Source organism: Triticum urartu, chromosome 1 (genome assembly GCF_003073215.2).
Source record: "Triticum urartu cultivar G1812 chromosome 1, Tu2.1, whole genome shotgun sequence".
NCBI classification, from domain to species: domain Eukaryota; kingdom Viridiplantae; phylum Streptophyta; class Magnoliopsida; order Poales; family Poaceae; genus Triticum; species Triticum urartu.
This window is the reverse complement of record NC_053022.1, coordinates 98,912,613-98,933,229: the sequence shown is the minus strand read 5'-3', so window position 1 is coordinate 98,933,229 and position 20,617 is coordinate 98,912,613. Positions and strand designations below refer to the sequence as shown.

The 20,617-nt window shown below is 43.5% G+C and overlaps 1 pseudogene; it reads left to right on the top strand.

Annotated features, from left to right (window-relative positions):
* Positions 1–19,767: 19,767 nt before the first annotated feature.
* LOC125533331 lies at positions 19,768–19,906 on the top strand (annotated as a pseudogene).
* Positions 19,907–20,617: the final 711 nt, after the last annotated feature.

Sequence of the window (20,617 nt, the reverse complement as noted above, 5' to 3'; positions counted from 1 at the left end):
TTGTGTTTCAGTCACTCACGCAACCCACTATAAGCGAATCATGAACGTATTGCAACACCCTACAGCGGGGATCCCTCACGCTTGCGCGACACGGAGAGCACCATAGGACAACACCAATAATAAAACATGCAACTCAAACCAATCACGATCATCAAATAACAATTAGGACAAAACAGATCTACTCAAACATCATAGGATAGCCATACATCATTGGGAAATAATATATAGCGTTGAGCACCATGTTTAAGTAGAGATTACAGCGGGTAAGAGAGAGCTTACACCGCTTCATAGAGGGGGGAAGAGTTGGTGATGATGGCGGTGAAGTTGTTGGTGAAGATTGTGGTGATGATGATGGCCCCCGGTGGCACTCCGGTGCCACTGGAAGCGAGGGGGAGAGAGCCCCCCTCCTTCTTCTTCTCCCTTGACCTCCTCCCTAGATGGGAGAAGGGTTTCCCCTCTGGTCCATGGCCTCCATGGCATGGGAGGGGCGAGAGCCCCTCCGAGATTGGATCTGTCTCTCTGTCTCTCTCTGTTTCTGCGTTCTCAGATTCTTCCCTTTCACCGTTTCTTATATTCCCGGAGATCCGTAACTCCGATTGGGCTGAAATTTTAACACGATCTCTATCCGGATATTAGCTTTCTTGCGGCGAAAGAAGGGCATCAACTGCCTTACGGGGTAGCCACGAGGGTCAGGAGCGCGCCCCCCTGCCTCGTGGCCCCCTCGGGCACCGTCTCGCGTGGATTTTTCTTCCCAAAAATCATATATATTCCAAAAACAATCTCCGTTAGTTTTATCCTATATATTCCAAAAACAATCTCCGTTAGTTTTATCCTGTTTGGACTCCGTTTGATATGGATATTCTGTGAAACAAAAAACATGCAAGAAACAGGAACTGGCACTGGATCAATATGTTAGTCCCAAAAATAGTATAAAAAGTTGCCAAAAGTATATGAAAGTTGTAGAATATTGGCATGGAACAATCAAAAATTATAGATACGACGGAGACGTATCAATTACATCGAATAGATCTCCACAAGAGAGGGGGAGAACTTTGTATTGAGATCCAAAAAGAGAGAAGAAGCCATCTAGCTAATAACTATGGACCCGTAGGTCTGAGGTAAACTACTCACACTTCATCGGAGAGGCTATGGTGTTGATGTAGAAGCCCTCCGTGATCGATGCCCCCTCCGGCGGAGCTCCGGAACAGGCCCCAAGATGGGATCTCGTGGATACAGGAAGTTACGGTGGTGGAATTAGGGTTTTGGCTCCGTATGTGATCGTTTGGGGGTACGTAGGTATATATATAGGAGGAAGAAGTACGTCGGTGGAGCAATAGCGGGCCCACGAGGATGGAGGGCGCGCCTGTGGGGGGTAGGCGCGCCCCCTACCTCGTGGCCTCCCTGTTGGTTGCTTGACGTAGGGTCCAAGTCTACTGGATCATGTTCAGTGAGAAAATCACGTTCCCGAAGGTTTCATTCCGTTTGGACTCCATTTGATATTCCTTTTCTTCGAAACCCTAAAATAGGCAAAAAAAACAACAATTCTGGGCTGGGCCTCCGGTTAATAAGTTAGTCCCCAAAATAATATAAAAGTGGATAATAAAGCCCAATAATGTCCAAAACAGTAGATAATATAGCATGGAGCAATCAAAAATTATAGATACGTTGGAGATGTATCAAGCATCCCCAAGCTTAATTCCTGCTCGTCCTCGAGTAGGTAAATGATAAAAATAGAATTTTTGATGTAGAGTGCTACTTGGCATATTTTCAATGTAATTCTTCTGAATTGTGGCATAAATATTCAGATCTGAAAGATTCAAGACAAAAGTTCAATATTGACATAGAAATAATAATACTTTAAGCATACTAACTAAGCAATTATGTCTCTTCAAAATAACATGGCCAAAGAAAGTTATCCCTACAAAATCATATACTCTGGCTATGCTCTATCTTCACCACACAAAGTATTTAAATCATGCACAACCCCGATGACAAGCCAAGCAATTGTTTCTTACTTTTGACATTCTCAAAAAAATTTCAATCTTCACGCAATACATGAGTGTGAGCCAGGGACATAGCACTTTAGGTGGAATAGAATGGTGGTTGTGGAGGAGACAAAAAGGAGAAGATAGTCTCACATCAACTAGGCGTATCAATGGGCTATGGAGATGCCCATCAATAGATATCAATGTGAGTGAGTAGGGATTGCCATGCAACGGATGCACTAGAGCTATAAGTATATGAAAGCTCAAAAAGAAACTAAGTGGGTGTGCATCCAACTTGCTTGCTCACGAAGACCTGGGGCATTTTGAGGAAGCCCATCATTGGAATATACGAGCCAAGTTCTATAATGAAAATTTCCCACTAGTATATGAAAGTGATAACAAAGGAGACTCTCTACTATGAAGATCATGGTGCTACTTTGAAGCACAAGTGTGGTAAAAGGATAGTAGCATTGTCCCTTCTCTCTTTTTCTCTCATTTTTTTATTTGGGCATTTTCTCTCTTTTTTATGGCCTCTTTTTTTTTGTCCGGAGTCTCATCCCGACTTGTGGGGGAATCATAGTCTCCATCATCCTTTCCTCACTTGGGACAATGCTCTAATAATGATGATCATCACACTTTTATTTTCTTACAACTCAAGAATTACAACTCGATACTTAGAACAAAATATGACTCTATGTGAATGCCTCCGGCGGTGTACCGGGATATGCAATGACTCATGAGTGACATGTATGACAGAATTATGAATGGTGGCTTCACTACAAATATGATGTCAACTACATGATCATGCAAAACAATATGTCAATGATGGAGCGTGTCATAGTAAACGGAACGGTGGAAAGTTGCATGGCAATATATCTCGGAATGGCTATGGAAATGCCATGATAGGTAGGTATGGTGGCTGTTTTGAGGAAGGTATATGGTGGGTGTATGATACCGGCGAAAGGTGCGCGGTGTTAGAGAGGCTAGCAATGGTGGAAGGGTGAGAGTGTGTATAATCCATGGACTCAACATTAGTCATAAAGAACTCATATACTTATTGTAAAAATCTACAAGTTATCAAAGCAAAGTATTACGCGCATGCTCCTAGGGGGATAGATTGGTAGGAAAATACCATCGCTCGTCCCCGACCACCACTCATAAGGAAGACAATCAATAAAATCATGCTCTGACTTCATCACATAACGGTTCACCATACGTGCATGCTACGGGAATCACAAACTTCAACACAAGTATTTCTCAAATTCACAACTACTCAACTAGCATAACTCTAATATCACCATCTCCATACCTCAAAACAATTATCAAGTTTCAAACTTCTCATAGTATTCAACACACTCAGAAGAGAATTTTATTATTAATCTTGTATACCTAGCATATAAGGATTATTTAAGCAAATTACCATGCTATTTATGTTGGGGAACGTAGTAATTTCAAAAAAAATCCTACGCACGCGCAAGATGATGGTGATGTATAGCAACGAGAGGGGAGAGTGTTGTCTACGTACCCTCGTAGACCGGCAACGGAAGCGTTGACACAACGTAGAGGAAGTAGTCGTATGTCTTCCCGATCCGACCAATCCAAGTACCTCCGAGTTCTGCACACATTCAACTCGGTGACGTCCCTCGAGCTCCGATCCAGCCGAGTGTTGAGGGAGAGTTTCGTCAGCATGACGGCGTGATAACGGTGATGATGTTCTACCGACGCAGGGCTTCGCCTAAGCACCACTACGATATGACCGAGGTGGAATATGGTGGAAGGGGGCACCGCACACGGCTAAGGAACGATCACGAAGATCAACTTGTGTGTCATGGGGTGCCCCCTTCCCCCGTATATAAAGGAGGGAGGGGGGAGGTGTGACCGGCCCCTAGGGGTGCGCCTGGAGGAGTCCTACTCCTCCCGGGAGTAGGACTCCCCCCTCTTGCCTTGTTGGAGAAGGAAAGTGGAAGGGGGAAAGAGGAAAGGGGGGCGCCGCCCCCCCTTCCTTGTCCTATTCGGACTAGGGGGGAGGGGGCACGCGGCCTACCCTGGCCGACCCTCCTATTCTCCCTTAGGGCCCATGTAGGCCCATTAACCCCCCGGGGGGGGGGGGGGTTCCGGTAACCCCCCGGTACTCCGGTAAAATCCCGATTTCACCCGGAACGATTCCGATACCCAAATATAGGCTTCGAATATATCAATCTTTATGTATCGACCATTTCGAGACTCCTCGTCATGTCCGTGATCACATCCGGGACTCCGAAAAACCTTTGGTACATCAAAACACAAAAACCCTAATTACGATCGTCACTGAACTTTAAGCGTGTGGACCCTACGGGTTCGAGAACTATGTAGACATGACCGAGACACGTCTCTGGTCAATAACCAATAGTGGAACTTGGATGCTCATATTGGCTCCTACATATTCTACGAAGATCTTTATCGGTCAGACCGCATAACAACATACGTTGTTCCCTTTGTCATCGGTATGTTACTTGCCCGAGATTCGATCGTCGGTATGTCAATACCTAGTTCAATCTCGTTACCGGCAAGTCTCTTTACTCGTTTCGTAATACATCATCCCGCAACTAACTTATTAGTTGCAATGCTTGCAAGGCTTGAGTGATGTGTATTACCGAGAGGGCCCAGAGATACCTCTCCGACAATCGGAGTGACAAATCCTAATCTCGAAATACGCCAACCCAACAAGTACCTTCGAAGACACCTGTAGAGCACCTTTATAATCACCCAGTTACGTTGTGACATTTGGTGGCACACAAAGTGTTCCTCCGGTAAACGGGAGTTGCATAATCTCATAGTCATAGGAACATGTATAAGTCATGAAGAAAGCAATAGCAACAAACTGAACGATCAAGTGCTAAGCTAACGGAATGGGTCAAGTCAATCACATCATTCTCCTAATGATGTGATCCCATTAATCAAATGACAACTCTTTGTCTATGGCTAGGAAACATAATCATCTTTGATCAACGAGCTAGTCAAGTAGAGGCATACTAGTGACACTCAGTTTGTCTATGTATTCACACATGTATCATGTTTCCGGCTAATACAATTCTAGCATGAATAATAAACATTTATCATGATATAAGGAAATAAATAATAACTTTATTATTGCCTCTAGGGCATATTTCCTTCAGTCTCCTACTTGCACTAGAGTCAATAATCTAGATCACATCGCCATGTGATTTAACATCAATAGTTCACATCTTTATGTGGTTAACACCCATAGTTCACATCGACATGTGACCAAAACCCAAAGGGTTTACTAGAGTCAGTAATCTAGTTCACATCGTTATGTGATTAACACCCAAATAGTACTAAGGTGTGATCATGTTTTGCTTGTGAGATAATTTTAGTCAACGGGTCCGTCAATTCAGATCCGTAAGTATTTTGCAAAGTTCTATGTCTACAAAGCTCTGCACGGAGCTACTCTAGCTAATAGCTCCCACTTTCAATATGTATCTAGATCGAGTCTTAGAGTCATCCAGATCGGTGTCAAAGCTTGCATCGACGTAACTCTTTACGACGAACTCTTTTATCACCTCCATAATCGATAAATATTTCCTTAGTCCTCTAAGGATAATTTTGACCGCTGTCCAGTGATCTACTCCTAGATCACTATTGTACTCCCTTGCCAAAAAACAATGTAGGGTATACAATAGATCTGGTACACAGCATGGCATACTTTATAGAACCTATGGCTGAGGCATAGGGAATGACTTTCATTCTCCTTCTATCTTCTGCCGTGGTCGGGATTTGAGTCTTACTCAATTTCACACCTTGTAACGCAGGCAAGAGATCTTTCTTTGGCTGTTCCATTTTGAGCTACTTCAAAATCTTGTCAAGGTATGTACTCATTGAAAAAACTTATCAAGCGTCTTGATCTATCTCTATAGATCTTGATGCTCAATATGTAAGCAGCTTCACCGAGGTCTTTCTTTGAAAAACTCCTTTTCAAACACTCCTTTATGCTTTGCAGAATAATTCTACATTCTTTCTGATCAACAATATGTCATTCACATATACTTATCAGAAATGCTGTAGTGCTCCCACTCACTTTCTTGTAAATACAGGCTTCACGGCAAGTCTGTAAAAAACTATATGCTTTGATCAACTTATCAAAGCGTATATTCCAACTCCGAGATGCTTGCACCAGTCCATAGATGGATCGCTGGAGCTTGCATATTTTGTTAGCACCTTTAGGATTGACAAAACCTTCTGGTTGCATCATATACAACTCTTTCTTTAACAAATCCTTTAAGGAATGCAATTTTGTTTATCCATTTGCCAGATTTCATAAAATGCGGCAATTTGCTAACATGATTCAGACAAACTTAAGCATCGCTACGAGTGAGAAAATCTCATCATAGTCAACACCTTGAACTTTGTCAAAAACCTTTTTCGACAAGTCTAGCTTTGTAGATAGTAACACTACTATCAGTGTCCGTCTTCCGGGCAAGTCAACCAAAGTCCACACTTTGTTCTCATACATGGATCCCATCTCAGATTTCATGGCCTCAAGCCATTTCGCGGAATCTGGGCTCATCATCGCTTCCTCATAGTTCGTAGGTTCGTCATGGTCAATTAACATGATCTCCACAATAGGATTACCGTACCACTTTGGTGCGGATCTCACTCTGGTTGACCTTACGAGGTTCGGTAGTAACTTGATTTGAAGTTACATGATCATCATCATTAGCTTCCTCACTAATTGGTGTAGGAGTCACAGAAACAGATTTCTGTGATGAACTACTTTCCAATAAGGGAGCAGGTACAATTACCTCATCAAGTTCTACTTTTCTCCCACTCACTTCTTTCGAGAGAAACTCCTTCTCTAGAAAGGATCCATTCTTAGTAACAAATATCTTGCCTTTGGATCTGTGATAGAAGGTGTACCCAACAGTTACTTTTGGGTATCCTATGAAGATGCACTTCTCCGACTTGGGTTTGAGCTTATCAAGATGAAACTTTTTCACATAAGCATTGCAACCCCAAACTTTAAGAAACGACAGCTTAGGTTTCTTGCTAAACCATAGTTCATACGGTGTCGTCTCAACGGATTTAGATGGTGCCCTTTTTAAGGTGAATGTAGTTGTCTCTAATGCATAACCTCAAAACTATAGTGGTTAATCGGTAAGAAACATCATAGATTGCACTATATCCAATAATAGTATGGTTATGACGTTCGGACACACCATTATGCTGTGGTGTTCCAGGTGGCATGATTTTGTGAAACTATTCCACATTGTTTTAATTGAAGACCAAACTCATAACTCAAATATTTGTCTCTGCGATCAGATCGTAGAAACTTTATTTTCTTGTCACGATGATTTTCCACTTCACTCTGAAGTTTTTGAACTTTTCAAATGTTTCAGACTTATGTTTCATCAAGTAGATATGCCCATATCTGCTCAAATCATCTGTGAAGGTTAGAAAATAACGATACCCGCCGCGAGCCTCAACATTCATCGGACTGCATACATCAGTATGTATTATTTCCAATAAGTCAGTTGCTTGCTCCATTGTTCCGGAGAACGGAGTCTTAGTCATCTTTCCATGAGGCACGGTTCGCAAGCATCAACTGATTCATAATCAAGTGATTCCAAAAGCCCATCAGCATGTATTTTCTTCATGCGTAGTGCCACAAATAAGTTGCACTATCATTATTAACTTTGCATCTTTTGGCTTCAATATTATGAGAATGTGTATCACCACAATCGAGATCCAACAAACCATTTTCATTGGGTGTATGACCATAGAAGGTTTTATTCATGTAAACAGAACAACAATTTATTCTCTTACTTAAATGAATAACCGTATTGCAATAAACATGATCAAATCATATTCATGCTCAACGCAAACACCAAATAACACTTATTTAGGTTCAACACTAATCCCGAAAGTATAGGGAGTGTGCGATGATGATCATATCAATCTTGGAACCACTTCCAACACACATCGTCACTTCACCCTTAACTAGTCTCTGTTCATTCTGCAACTCCCGTTTCGAGTTACTATTCTTAGCAACTGAATTAGTATCAAATACTGAGGGGTTGCTACAAACACTAGTAAAGTACACATCAATAACATGTATATCAAATATACCTATGTTCACTTTGCCATCCTTCTTATCTGCCAATTACTTGGGGTAGTTCCGCTTCCAGTGACCAGTTCCTTTGCAGTAGAAGCACTTAGTCTCAGGCTTAGGTCCAGACTTGGGCTTCTTCACTTGAGCAGCAACTTGCTTGCCGTTCTTCTTGAAGTTCCCCTTCTTCCCTTTGCCCTTTTCTTGAAACTAGTGGTCTTGTTAACCATCAACAGTTGATGCTTTTCTTGATTTCTACCTTCGTCGATTTCAGCATCACGAAGAGCTTGGGAATCGTTTCCGTTATCCCTTGCATATTATAGTTCATCACGAAGTTCTAGAAACTTGATGATAGTGACTAGAGAACTCTGTCAATCACTATCTTATCTGGAAGATTAACTCCCACTTGATTCAAGTGATTGTAGTACTCAGACATTCTGAGCACATGCTCACTAGCTGAGCAATTCTCCTCCATCTTGTAGGCAAAGTACTGTCAGAGGTCTCATACCTCTCGACACGGGCATGAGTATGAAATACCAATTTCAACTCTTAGAACATCTTATATGCTCTGTGGCGTTCAAAACATTTTTGAAGTCCCAGTTCTAAGCCGTAAAGCATGGTGCACGAAACTATCAAGCAGTCATCATACCGAGCTTTTGTCAAATGTTCATAACATCTGCATCTGCTCCTGCAATAGGTCTGTCACCTAGCGGTGCATCAAGGACATAATACTTCTGTGCAGTAATAAGGTTAATCCTCAGATCACGGATCCAATCCGCATCGTTGCTACTAACATTTTTCAACATAGTTTTCTCTAGGAATATATAAAAAATTAAACGGGGAGCAACATCGCGAGCTATTAATCTACAACATAGATATGCTAATACTACCAGGACTAAATTCATGATAAATTAAAGTTCAATTAATCATATTACTTAAGAACTCCCACTTAGAAAGACATCCCTCTAATCTTCTAAGTGATCACGTGATCCAAATCAACTAAACCATAACCGATCATCACGTGAAATGGAGTAGTTTTCAATGGTGAACATCACTATGTTGATCATATCTACTATATGATTCATGCTCGACCTTTCAGTCTCAGTGTTCCAAGGCCATATCTGCATATGCTAGGCTCGTCAAGTTTAACCTGAGTATTCTGCATGTGCAAAACTGGCTTGCACCCGCTGTAGATGGACGTAGAGCTTATCACACCCGATCATCACGTGGTGTCTGGGCACGACGAACTTTGGCAACGGTGCATACTCAGGGAGAACACTTTTATCTTGAAATTTAGTGAGAGATCATCTTATAATGCTACCATCAATTAAAGCAAGATAAGATGCGTAAAAGATAAACATCACATGTAATCAAAATATGTGACATGATATGGCCATCATCATCTTGTGCCTTTGATCTCCATCTCCAAAACATCGTCATGATTTCCATCGTCACCGGCATGACACCATGATCTCCATCATCTTGATCTATATCAATGTGTCGTCACATGGTCGTCTCGCCAACTATTGCTCTTGTAACTATTGCTATCGCATAGCGATAATTGTAAAGCAATTATTTGGCGCTTGCATCTTATGCAATAAAGAGACAACCATAAGGCTTCTGCCAGTTGCTGATAACTTCAACAAAACATGATCATCTTATACAACAACTTATATCTCATCACATCTTGACCATATCACATCACAACATGCCCTGCAAAAACAAGTGAGACGTCCTCTACTTTGTTGTTGCAAGTTTCACGTGGATGCTACGGGCTTAGCAAGAACCGTTCTTACCTACGCATCAAAACCACAATGATAGTTTGTCAAGTTGGTGCTGTTTTAACCTTCTCAAGGACCGGGCGTAGCCATACTCGGTTCAACTAAAGTTGGAGAAACTGACACCCGCTAGTCACCTGTGTGCATAGCACGGCGGTAAAACCAGTCTCGCGTAAGCGTACGCGTAATGTTGGTCCGGGCCGCTTCATCCAACAATACCGCTGAACCAAAGTATGACATGTTGGTAAGCAGTATGACTTATATCGCCCACAACTCACTTGTGTTCTACTCGTGCATATGACATCTACGCATAAAACCTAGCTCGGATGCCACTGTTGGGGAACGTAGTAATTTCAAAAAAAATCCTACGCACACGCAAGATCATGGTGATGTATAGCAACGAGAGGGGAGAGTGTTGTCTACGTACCCTCGTAGATCGGCAACAGAAGCGTTGACACAACGTAGAGGAAGTAGTCGTACGTCTTCCTGATCCGACCAATCCAAGTACCGAACTACGGCACCTCCGAGTTCTGCACACGTTCAACTCGGTGACGTCCCTCGAGCTCCGATCCAGCCGAGTGTTGAGGGAGAGTTTCGTCAGCACGACGGCGTGATGACGGTGATGATGTTCTACCGACGCAGGGCTTTGCCTAAGCACCGCTAAGATATGACCGAGGTGGAATATGGTGGAAGGGGGCACCGCACACGGCTAAGAAACGATCACGAAGATCAACTTGTGTGTCATGGGTGCCCCCCTTCCCCCGTATATAAAGGAGGGAGGGGGAGGTGCGGCCGGCCCCTAGGGGTGCGCCTGGAGGAGTCCTACTCCCGCCGGGAGTAGGATTCCCCCCTCTTGCCTTGTTGGAGAAGGAAAGGGGAAGGGGGAAAGAGGAAAGGGGGGCGCCCCCCTCCTTTTCCTATTCGGACTAGGGGGAGGGGGCGCGCGGCCTGTCCTGGCCGGCCCTCCTCTTCTCCCTTAGGGCCCATGTAGGCCCATTAACCCCCGGGGGGTACCGGTAACCCCCCGGTACTCTGGTAAAATCCCGATTTCACCCGGAACGATTCCGATATCCAAATATAGGCTTCCAATATATCAATCTTTATGTATCGACCATTTCGAGACTCCTCGTCATGTCCGTGATCACATCCGAGACTCCGAACAACCTTCGGTATATCAAAACACAAAAACCCTAATTACGATCGTCACTGAACTTTAAGCGTGCGGACCCTATGGGTTCGAGAACTATGTAGACATGACCGAGACACGTCTTTGGTCAATAACCAATAGCGGAACCTGGATGCTCATATTGGCTCCTACATATTCTACGAAGATCTTTATCGGTCAGACCGCATAACAACATACGTTGTTCCCTTTGTCATCGGTATGTTACTTGCCCGAGATTCGATCATCGGTATCTCAATACCTAGTTCAATCTCGTTACCGGCAAGTCTCTTTACTCGTTCCGTAATACATCATCCCGCAACTAACTTATTAGTTGCAATGCTTGCAAGGCTTGAGTGATGTGTATTACCGAGAGGGCCCAGAGACACCTCTCCGACAATCGGAGTGACAAATCCTAATCTCAAAATACGCCAACCCAACAAGTACCTTCGAAGACACCTGTAGAGCACCTTTATAATCACCCAGTTACGTTGTGACGTTTGGTGGCACACAAAGTGTTCCTCCGGTAAACGGGAGTTGCATAATCTCATAGTCATAGGAACATGTATAAGTCATGAAGAAAGCAATAGCAACAAACTAAACGATCAAGTGCTAAGCTAACGGAATGGGTCAAGTCAATCACATCATTCTCCTAATGATGTGATCCCGTTAATCAAATGACAACTCTTTGTTTATGGCTAGGAAACATAAGCATCTTTGATCAACGAGCTAGTCAAGTAGAGGCATACTAGTGACACTCTGTTTGTCTATGTATTCACACATGTATCATGTTTCCGGTTAATACAATTCTAGCATGAATAATAAACATTTATCATGATATAAGGAAATAAATAATAACTTTATTATTGCCTCTAGGGCATATTTCCTTCAATTTAAGATTCTCAAAAATGATCTAAGTTAAGCATGAGAGATTAATAGTTTCTATAAAACATATCCAGCACCACGCTCTAAAAGATATAAGTGAAGCACTAGAGCAAAACTATATAACTCAAAAGATATAAGTGAAGCACATAGAGTATTCTAATAATTTTCGAATCATGTGTGTCTCTCTCAAAAGGTGTGTACAGTAAGGATGATTGTGGTAAACTAAAAAATAAAGACTCAAATCATACAAGACGCTCCAAGCAAAACACATATCATGTGGTGAATAAAAATATAGCTCCAAGTAAAGTTACCGATAGAAGTAGACGAAAGAGGGGATGCCTTCCGGGGCATCCCCAAGATTTGGCTTCTAGGTGTCCTTAGATTATCTTGGGGGTGCCATGGGCATCCCCAAGCTTAGTCTCTTGCCACTCCTTGTTCCATAATCCATCAAATCTTTACCCAAAACTTGAAAACTTCACAACACAAAACTTAAAGTAGAAAATCTCGTGAGCTCCGTTAGCGAAAAAAAACAAAAGACCACTTCAAGTTCAAGGTACTGTAATGAACTCATTCTTTATTTATATTGGTTTTAAACCTACTGTATTCAAACTTCTTTATGGTTTATAAACTATTTTACTAGCCATAGATTCATCAAAATATGCAAACAACACACGAAAAACAGAATCTGTCAAAAACAGAACAGTCTGTAGTAATCTGTAGCTAGCGCAAGATCTGGAACCCCAAAAATTCTAAAATAAATTTCTAGACGTGAGTAATTTATCTATTAATCATCTGAAAAAATAATTAACTAAATAGCACTTTCCAAATAAAAATGGCAGCAGTTCTCGTGAATGCTAAAGTTTCTGTTTTTTACAGCAAGATTAACAAGACATTCCCCAAGTCTTCCCAACGGTTCTACTTGGCATAAACACTAATTAAACACAAAAAAACACAACCAAAACAGAGGCTAGATAAATTATTTATTACTAAGCAGGAGCGAAAAGCAAGGAATAAAAATAAAATTGGGTTGCCTCCCGACAAGCGCTATCGTTTAACGCCCCTAACTAGGCATAAAAAGCAAGGATAGATCTCGGTATTGCCATCTTTGGTAGGTAATTCTTCAATGAGGCATCTACCGTCCTTAGGAATTTCTTTCCTTTTATTTATTATCAAACTTTTAGGCACAAGATTGAAAAAAATCATTGGCAGCAAATGGTTCCTTAATGATAGCAAAAAGATTAGGGCGAACACTTATAGATTTGAGATCCGTAGTTTCTTTGCTAGAGGATTCACCTTTATTTTTAGGAACATACATAAACTTGACAGTTTAGTTGGAGGACTTGGAGTATTCTTTACGGAAGAAAAAGTGGTTCCCAAGTTGGTAATGATACCCTCAAGTTTATCGATTCTAATGGAATCATGGTTTATTCTTTCATTAACTATAGGTTCCTTCTCTTTAATATTTTTCAAAGTTACTCCTACTTTAGATCCATATTGAGTAATTTGGTTGTGGATCTTTTTATCGAAATTTTCAATAACTCAATGGTAGCAACTTTATTTTCAATAATTTCAAGTTTTTGCATTACATGCTCCAAAGTTAACATAGTTCCATTAACCAAAAGAGATGGTGAGACAAACAAATCTATCATAGCATTATAAGAATCAAAAGTATGGCTACCCAAGAAGTTCCCTCTGGTAATGGTATCAAGGATATATCTGTGCCAAGGAGTTACGCCTACATAAAAATTGCGAAGAAGAATGGAAGTAGATTGTTGCCTAGTAGATCTATTTTGAGCATTGCAAATTCTATACCAAGCGTCTTTTAGTTTTTCTCCCTCCCTTTCTTTAAAGTTTAGAACTTCATTTTCGGGAGACAACGGGGAAGATAAGGGACTAGGCATAACGACAAGCAAACGGAAAAGCGACGAACGGAAAAGAGAGGGAGGATAGAGAGAGAGAGGGCGAATAAAATGGCAAGGGTGAAGTGGGGGAGAGGAAAATGAGAGGCAAATGGCAAATAATGTAATGTGGGAGATAAGGGTATGTGATGGGTACTTAGTATATTGACTTTTGCGTAGACCTCCCCGGCAACGGCGCCAGAAATCCTTCTTGCTACCTCTTGAGCACTTGCGTTGGTTTTCCCTTGAAGAGGAAAGGGTGGTGCAGCAAAGTAGGGTAAGTATTTCCCTCAGTTTTTGAGAACCAATGTATCAATCCAGTAGGAGGCTACGCGCGAGTCCCTCGCACCTACACAAAACAAATAAATCCTCGCAACCAACGCGATAAGGGGTTGTCAATCCCTACATGGTCACTTACGAGAGTGAGATCTGATAGATATGATAACATAATATTTTTGGTATTTTTATGATAAAGATGCAAAGTAAAATAAAAGCAATGAAAATAACTAAGTATTGGAAGATTAATATGATGAAGATAGACCCGGGGGCCATAGGTTTCACTAGTGGCTTCTCTCAAGAGCATAGGTATTTTACGGTGGGTGAACGAATTACTGCTGAGCAATTGACATAATTGAGCATAGTTATGAGAATATCTAGGTATGATCATGTATATAGGCATCGCGTCCAAAACAAGTAGACCGACTCCTGCCTGCATCTACTACTATTACTCCACACATCGACCGCTATCCAACATGCATCTAGAGTATTAAGTTCATAAGAACAGAGTAACGCCTTAAGCAAGATGACATGATGTAGAGGGATAAATTCATGCAATATGATAAAAACCCCATCTTGTTATCCTCGATGGCAACAATACAATACGTGCCTTGCTGCCCCTACTGTCACTGGGAAAGGACACCGCAAGATTGAACCCAAAGCTAAGCACTTCTCCCATTGCAAGAAAGATCAATCTAGTAGGCCAAACCAAACTGATAATTCGAAGAGACTTGCAAAGATAACCAATCATACATAAAAGAATTAAGGGAAGATTCAGATATTGTTCATAGATAAACTTGATCATAAACCCACAATTCATCGGTCTCAACAAACACACCGCAAAAGAAGATTACATCGAATAGATCTCCACAAGAGAGGGGGAGAACTTTGTATTGAGATCCAAAAAGAGAGAAGAAGCCATCCAGCTAATAACTATGGACCCGTAGGTCTGAGGTAAACTACTCACACTTCATCGAAGAGGCTATGGTGTTGATGTAGAAGCCCTCCGTGATCGATGCCCCCTCCGGCGGAGCTCCGGAACAGGCCCCAAGATGGGATCTCGTGGATACAAAAAGTTACGGCGGTGGAATTAGGGTTTTGGCTCCGTATGTGGTCGTTTGGGGGTACGTAGGTATATATAGGAGGAAGAAGTACGTCGGTGGAGCAATAGCGGGCCCACGAGGATGGAGGGCGCGCCTGTGGGGGGTAGGCGCGCCCCCTACCTCGTGGCCTCCCTGTTGGTTGCTTGACGTAGGGTCTAAGTCTCCTGGATTATGTTCGGTGAGAAAATCACGTTCCCGAAGGTTTCATTCCGTTTGGACTCCGTTTGATATTCCTTTTCTTCGAAACCCTAAAATAGGGAAAACAGCAATTCTGGGCTGGGCCTCCGGTTAATAGGTTAGTCCCAAAAATAATATAAAAGTGGATAATAAACCCCAATAATGTCCAAAACAGTAGATAATATAGCATGGAGCAATCAAAAATTATTGATATGTTGGAGACGTATCATATGACGTCGTATGTTGGGTCATGAGACCCATGTTTGTAAAATCAAGCTATGTAAGGCTCCTCGCAGCCTCTTAAAGAAATACTTTGAGTCATAGAATTATGTTGTGATGCCATGTTGTATCTACACATATCGAGCATATTGTGTGTATATTATTGAAATGCTTAGGTATGTGTGGGATCTGACACCTAGTTGTTTATTCTTGGTAGCCTTCTTTATGGGAAAATGCCACTTAGTGCTTCTACCGAGTTTCGCTACTGCTCCAGAACACATGGATTGACCGTCATGTATCCTTCTTTGCTCATATGTATGTCCCTTCGGGGAAATGTCACGTGGTGTTTTACTGAAGTCCTTGTAGCTTGCTACGACTCGGTTGCACACGCTGTTGACCGACACGTGCACTGTTGGGTTACGTATGCCTCTCCTTGTAAGTTTGTGCCACCTTGGTTTACGACTAGTCATGTCGACTCAGATTCTCTGTCATATGGATGCTAGTGACACAATCATATGCGTGAGCCAAAAGACGCAAACGGTCCCGGCCAAGGTAAGGCGACAGCCATGGGGATACCGTGTGTGAGGCTGCAAAGTGATATGATGTGTTACTTGCTAGATCAGTGTGACTTAGGATTGGGGTCCCGGCTGTTTTGGTATCAGAGCATGACTGCATATAGGATTACCAAGCCAAACTGGTCAAAGTCGAGTGATATGTCCATTTTGCATCATGTTTCCCTACTGTCATTTATAGTGTTTTCAATCAATATAATACTTTGTGGAGCAATTCTAATGCATTTTCTCTCATAATATGTTGATAGCTTGTCATACATATCAGAGAATCACTCAACGTAATCATCCACCGTTCCTGACTGATGATGCTGAAACTTTTCCTCAAAATATATTGGTGTTGGCTGCGACTGAAACAGGACTGCAGTAGGCGACAAAATTCCTCACAATTAATGTGAGGAACTCGTCGGTGAAACACTTTAGACACGGGCAGGAGCTCCCACGAATAGCAACGAAACATAGGAAATCTAAAGCGGCTATGGCGTATTCCAGAGCTTGAAGTAGTTTCCACAACGTGATTGCCAGAGTTTTAGATTGGCGCCATCAAAATGAGGCAACTCAATCTAGGGCCCCAAACCAAAAACATCCGTAGAATTCCAATGCATGTTTTCAATTAAACTGAGTGGAGATTACGAATTGAACTGGTCGGGCTGCATACCTCTGGTAGGGGTGGGACATAGTGTTTATGCCTAGACCCCCGAATCTCGGTGTTACCATGGTGCCCATCGGGACCAGTCGTTCCGCTCCCTTGGACGAATCAACGGTTTGTCCGGAATGATCCAGACCATTCTGAAGCTCGCCGAGGTCGGTGTTGCTGGGCAACTTGACATCGTTAATGTGCCCATAGAGCTAATCAAGATTGGCGTCGAGCTTCGAGATTGCCTGTAAGGATCGGAGCTGTAAGACAGGTTGGCAACATGCCTTAATGTGGTTCTATTGGCTATGATTAGCAAAGATATTGTCCCATAGAGCAGTCATGAAATAACATACCTATATGAGCCCTAATTGTGCATCGTAGTCTATGAGACTTGAGTGATCTCTAGTAAGCTCGCGAAGAGACCAGGGAGTTGTCGTACATGCTCCAAACCGTGGGGTAGCCTACTGGCAGCCAGGTACTAGTTAAGACTTTGAGTAGAAATCAATTCACACTAAACTTGCAATTCAAGACATAGTTCATTGTGAAGTTGTAGATAGATGTAGCTTAAAGCTCTACGCAGAAGTTCAACTTAACAATATCTGCTGTAACACTGGTATATTAAACAAGTAGTGAGAAAAGGCAAATCTCTAAATGGTAGTGGGGGTTGTTAGAAATATTGACCTCTTTATATAGTGGGTTCTCCCCACCACACTAAGTGATGTGTTGAGGAGAAAAAGAGAAGACTACACGTGTGTGCTCGCCTCGCCTTGCCGAGCTCAGGATAGGGCGGATGTGCGACATGCGCATGATGCTCTGCCAAAATCTGGTCAGTGGCCTTGCAAGAGCACGGCTTCCTTTTGTCGTTTTTATATTTTGATGTCTTGGAAGACAAGTTGATCATTTACTTGTCTGGTAAGTTCACGACTTGGAAACCAAATCAGTTCGAGATCATGATCGCGACATGGTACTGTCTATGGTCCTCGTACATATACTGCTTACCGGTTGCGGCCAAAGACACATCGAAATACCTAGGGTTTTGCCTCATCATGCAACTTGCGCTGCCATCGTAGTCACTCCATCCTAAATGCTGACGTGCATAGGCGCACGGGAGAGAAGGTATCCGGAACCGTTCGTCTTTATGATCCTGCATCAGGAGAGGACGAATTAGGTTTTTGGAAAGTGCTCTGCACAACTGCTCAATTTCGTCACCATGGGTCGTATTCAGTCAAGTCAGACGGGCCTACTCATCGTCTTCAACGCCGTCCGCACCAGTTCGACACCAACACCATCATCGACAATGTGCTCCAGCAGCAGCTACGCCTACTACGAACGAACAATACCTCCGTCGTGATATGTTCTTGTCCCTTATTACAGTTGTTGTTACATGTGCAATGTTGTTGTGTTTTCCTATTTTTCTAGTATGCTACTCCCTCCATTCCATAATGTAAGACGTTTTTTGACACCAGACGGAGAGAGTACTTTTTGAGACCTTTTACGGTGCATCTAGTCTATTTGGGCCGTCCATTTATGTGGTTGAAGGGCCCATATGAGCCAATACTACAACAGATTTTCGGTAGTATATTCATTAATTAAGGGCATTATAGGCAGTTCACTGTTTATCTATCTATTTATATCAATCTTCAGGAGGAACTAAACACCGCTGCTTGCCGCGTTCTTGTGTGATGTGGCCTGAGGTGAGCCGTAGTCGAAATCGATTTCAAGCATATCGTCGTGACACCGCAGGCTCCTGGTTCAAGGCCGCACACTAGCTTGGCGTCAATCTCCAGCTTGACCACTGAGCTTGACTCGCCCTGTCGTCTACTTGTTCATCAGCTCGATGAGGCCCAACGCCTTCATACAAAACAGTTCCTCCTCGTTACCGTCATTCATGTACGGCCTGCCAAGAAGCGTCTCTATGTCAACAGAGAATACCATGAGCCGTGCAGGCTGAAGCTTAGTACGTTGCCGGGGAAGAACGGAATGTTAGCGCAGGCCCCGGCTCACATCAAAGGTCTCATCAAGGAAGGCGCGAACGAAGAGCGACACAAATACACAAAGGTCGAGCTGGTTGATTGAGATCCTCGAGAAACTAGCACGCATGCACATAGAGAGCTAACCTCTCCAGCGACCTGGCTGCTGGATGGATTCTTCCGAAGGACAAGCACGTACGCACTACACTACACATCTGAATCAATTCCGTCGGCAGGAGATGCAAGAGATGTTAGAATATATTGTATGTATATACGGTTGGGTATATAAAACCATATATTCTCTTGGTGTTGCGTGTGTATCAATATGTAAACCGGTAGTTAGGTTTAAAGCTTCGATCCTTATCTGTAGAATAGCTAACTTGGGGATCAAGCCTAACTAACTACCGGATCTGTAAACCCTAGCCCTATGGCTATATATAACACGCAACGCGTCCCTGCTAGGCATACACTTCAAGCCATCTTTCATGGTATTCGGAGCCTATCTCCTCTAAAAGCACATATCTAGTAGCCATGGCCTCCTCAAGCTCCGATGTCGCCGCACCTGCCCTCATCCCCATAGCCGACCGACTCCATCACTCCAACTTCCTGGTATGGCGCGCGCAAGCCATGGCAGCCATCCGTGGGGCACAACTCGTCTCCTATCTCGACCCAAATCGGGAGCAGCCGGAGCAGAAGCTCCACGACAAGGACGGCAAGCCCACGGACGAGCCCAACCCTGCATACGACACCGACAAGGCTCGAGATTCTCAGGTGCTGAGCTTCATCTTCAACTCTATCTTAGCTCCTGTTATGGTTCAGGTCGCACACTGTGACACGGCGGCCGAAGCATGGGCCGCCATCAGGGAGATCTTCATCTCCCAAACCCAGGCGCACGTCGTCAACACCAGAATCACCCTCTCCACCACCAAGAAGGGCAACTCGACAATGTCCGAATACATCGGGCGCATGAAAGCGCTCGGTGCTAAGATGGCATCGGTGGGCAAGCCGCTCACCGACGACGACATGGTGTCCTACATCTTGGCGGGACTCGACTACGACTACGTGTATTTCGTCTCCACGATCTGCGCCCGCACCCAGCAAATCAAGGTGAGTGAGCTTTACTCGCAGCTGATCAGCTTCGAAAGCAGGCTGGCTATGTTTGAAGGCGGAGGGCAGTCCTCCCACTCCTCTGCCAACGCCGTGTCTCGTGGCGGACGCGGTGGATCCAACCGCGGTGGTGGCCGCAGTGGCAATGGTGGCCGCAATGGAGGCGGCCGTGGCAATGGAGGCGGCGGGCGTGGTCGCGGTGGGGGCCGCGGCAATGGAGGAGGCCGCAACGATCTGCCAGAAGTCTTCTGCCAAATCTACTCCAAGCCAAATCACACGGCCATGGAGTGCTATCGTAGTTTTGATGTCTCCTTCAACAAGGAGAAAACTACGGCAGCCGTCAACACCAACTCCTCCTACAGCACCAACTCCTCCTACGGCGTGGACACAAACTGGTATGTGGACTCAGGTGCAACAGACCACATTACCAGTGAGCTCGACAAGCTCACCGTCCGTGACAAGTACAATGGACACGATCAAGTAAACGTGCCAAACGGCGTAGGTATGAAGATTTCCCATATAGGTCATGCATATGTTCGTACCCCTACTCGTAATCTTCATCTCAAAAATATTCTGCATGTGCCCAAAGCCACTAAAAACTTGATCTCTGCTCATCGTCTAGCCAATGACAATCATGTGTTTCTTGAAACTCATCCTCATCTTTCCTTTGTCAAGGACAAGGCAACGAGGAAAACCCTCCTCCGCGGCAGATGTAGAAACGGGCTCTATCCCCTATCATCAGCTCCAA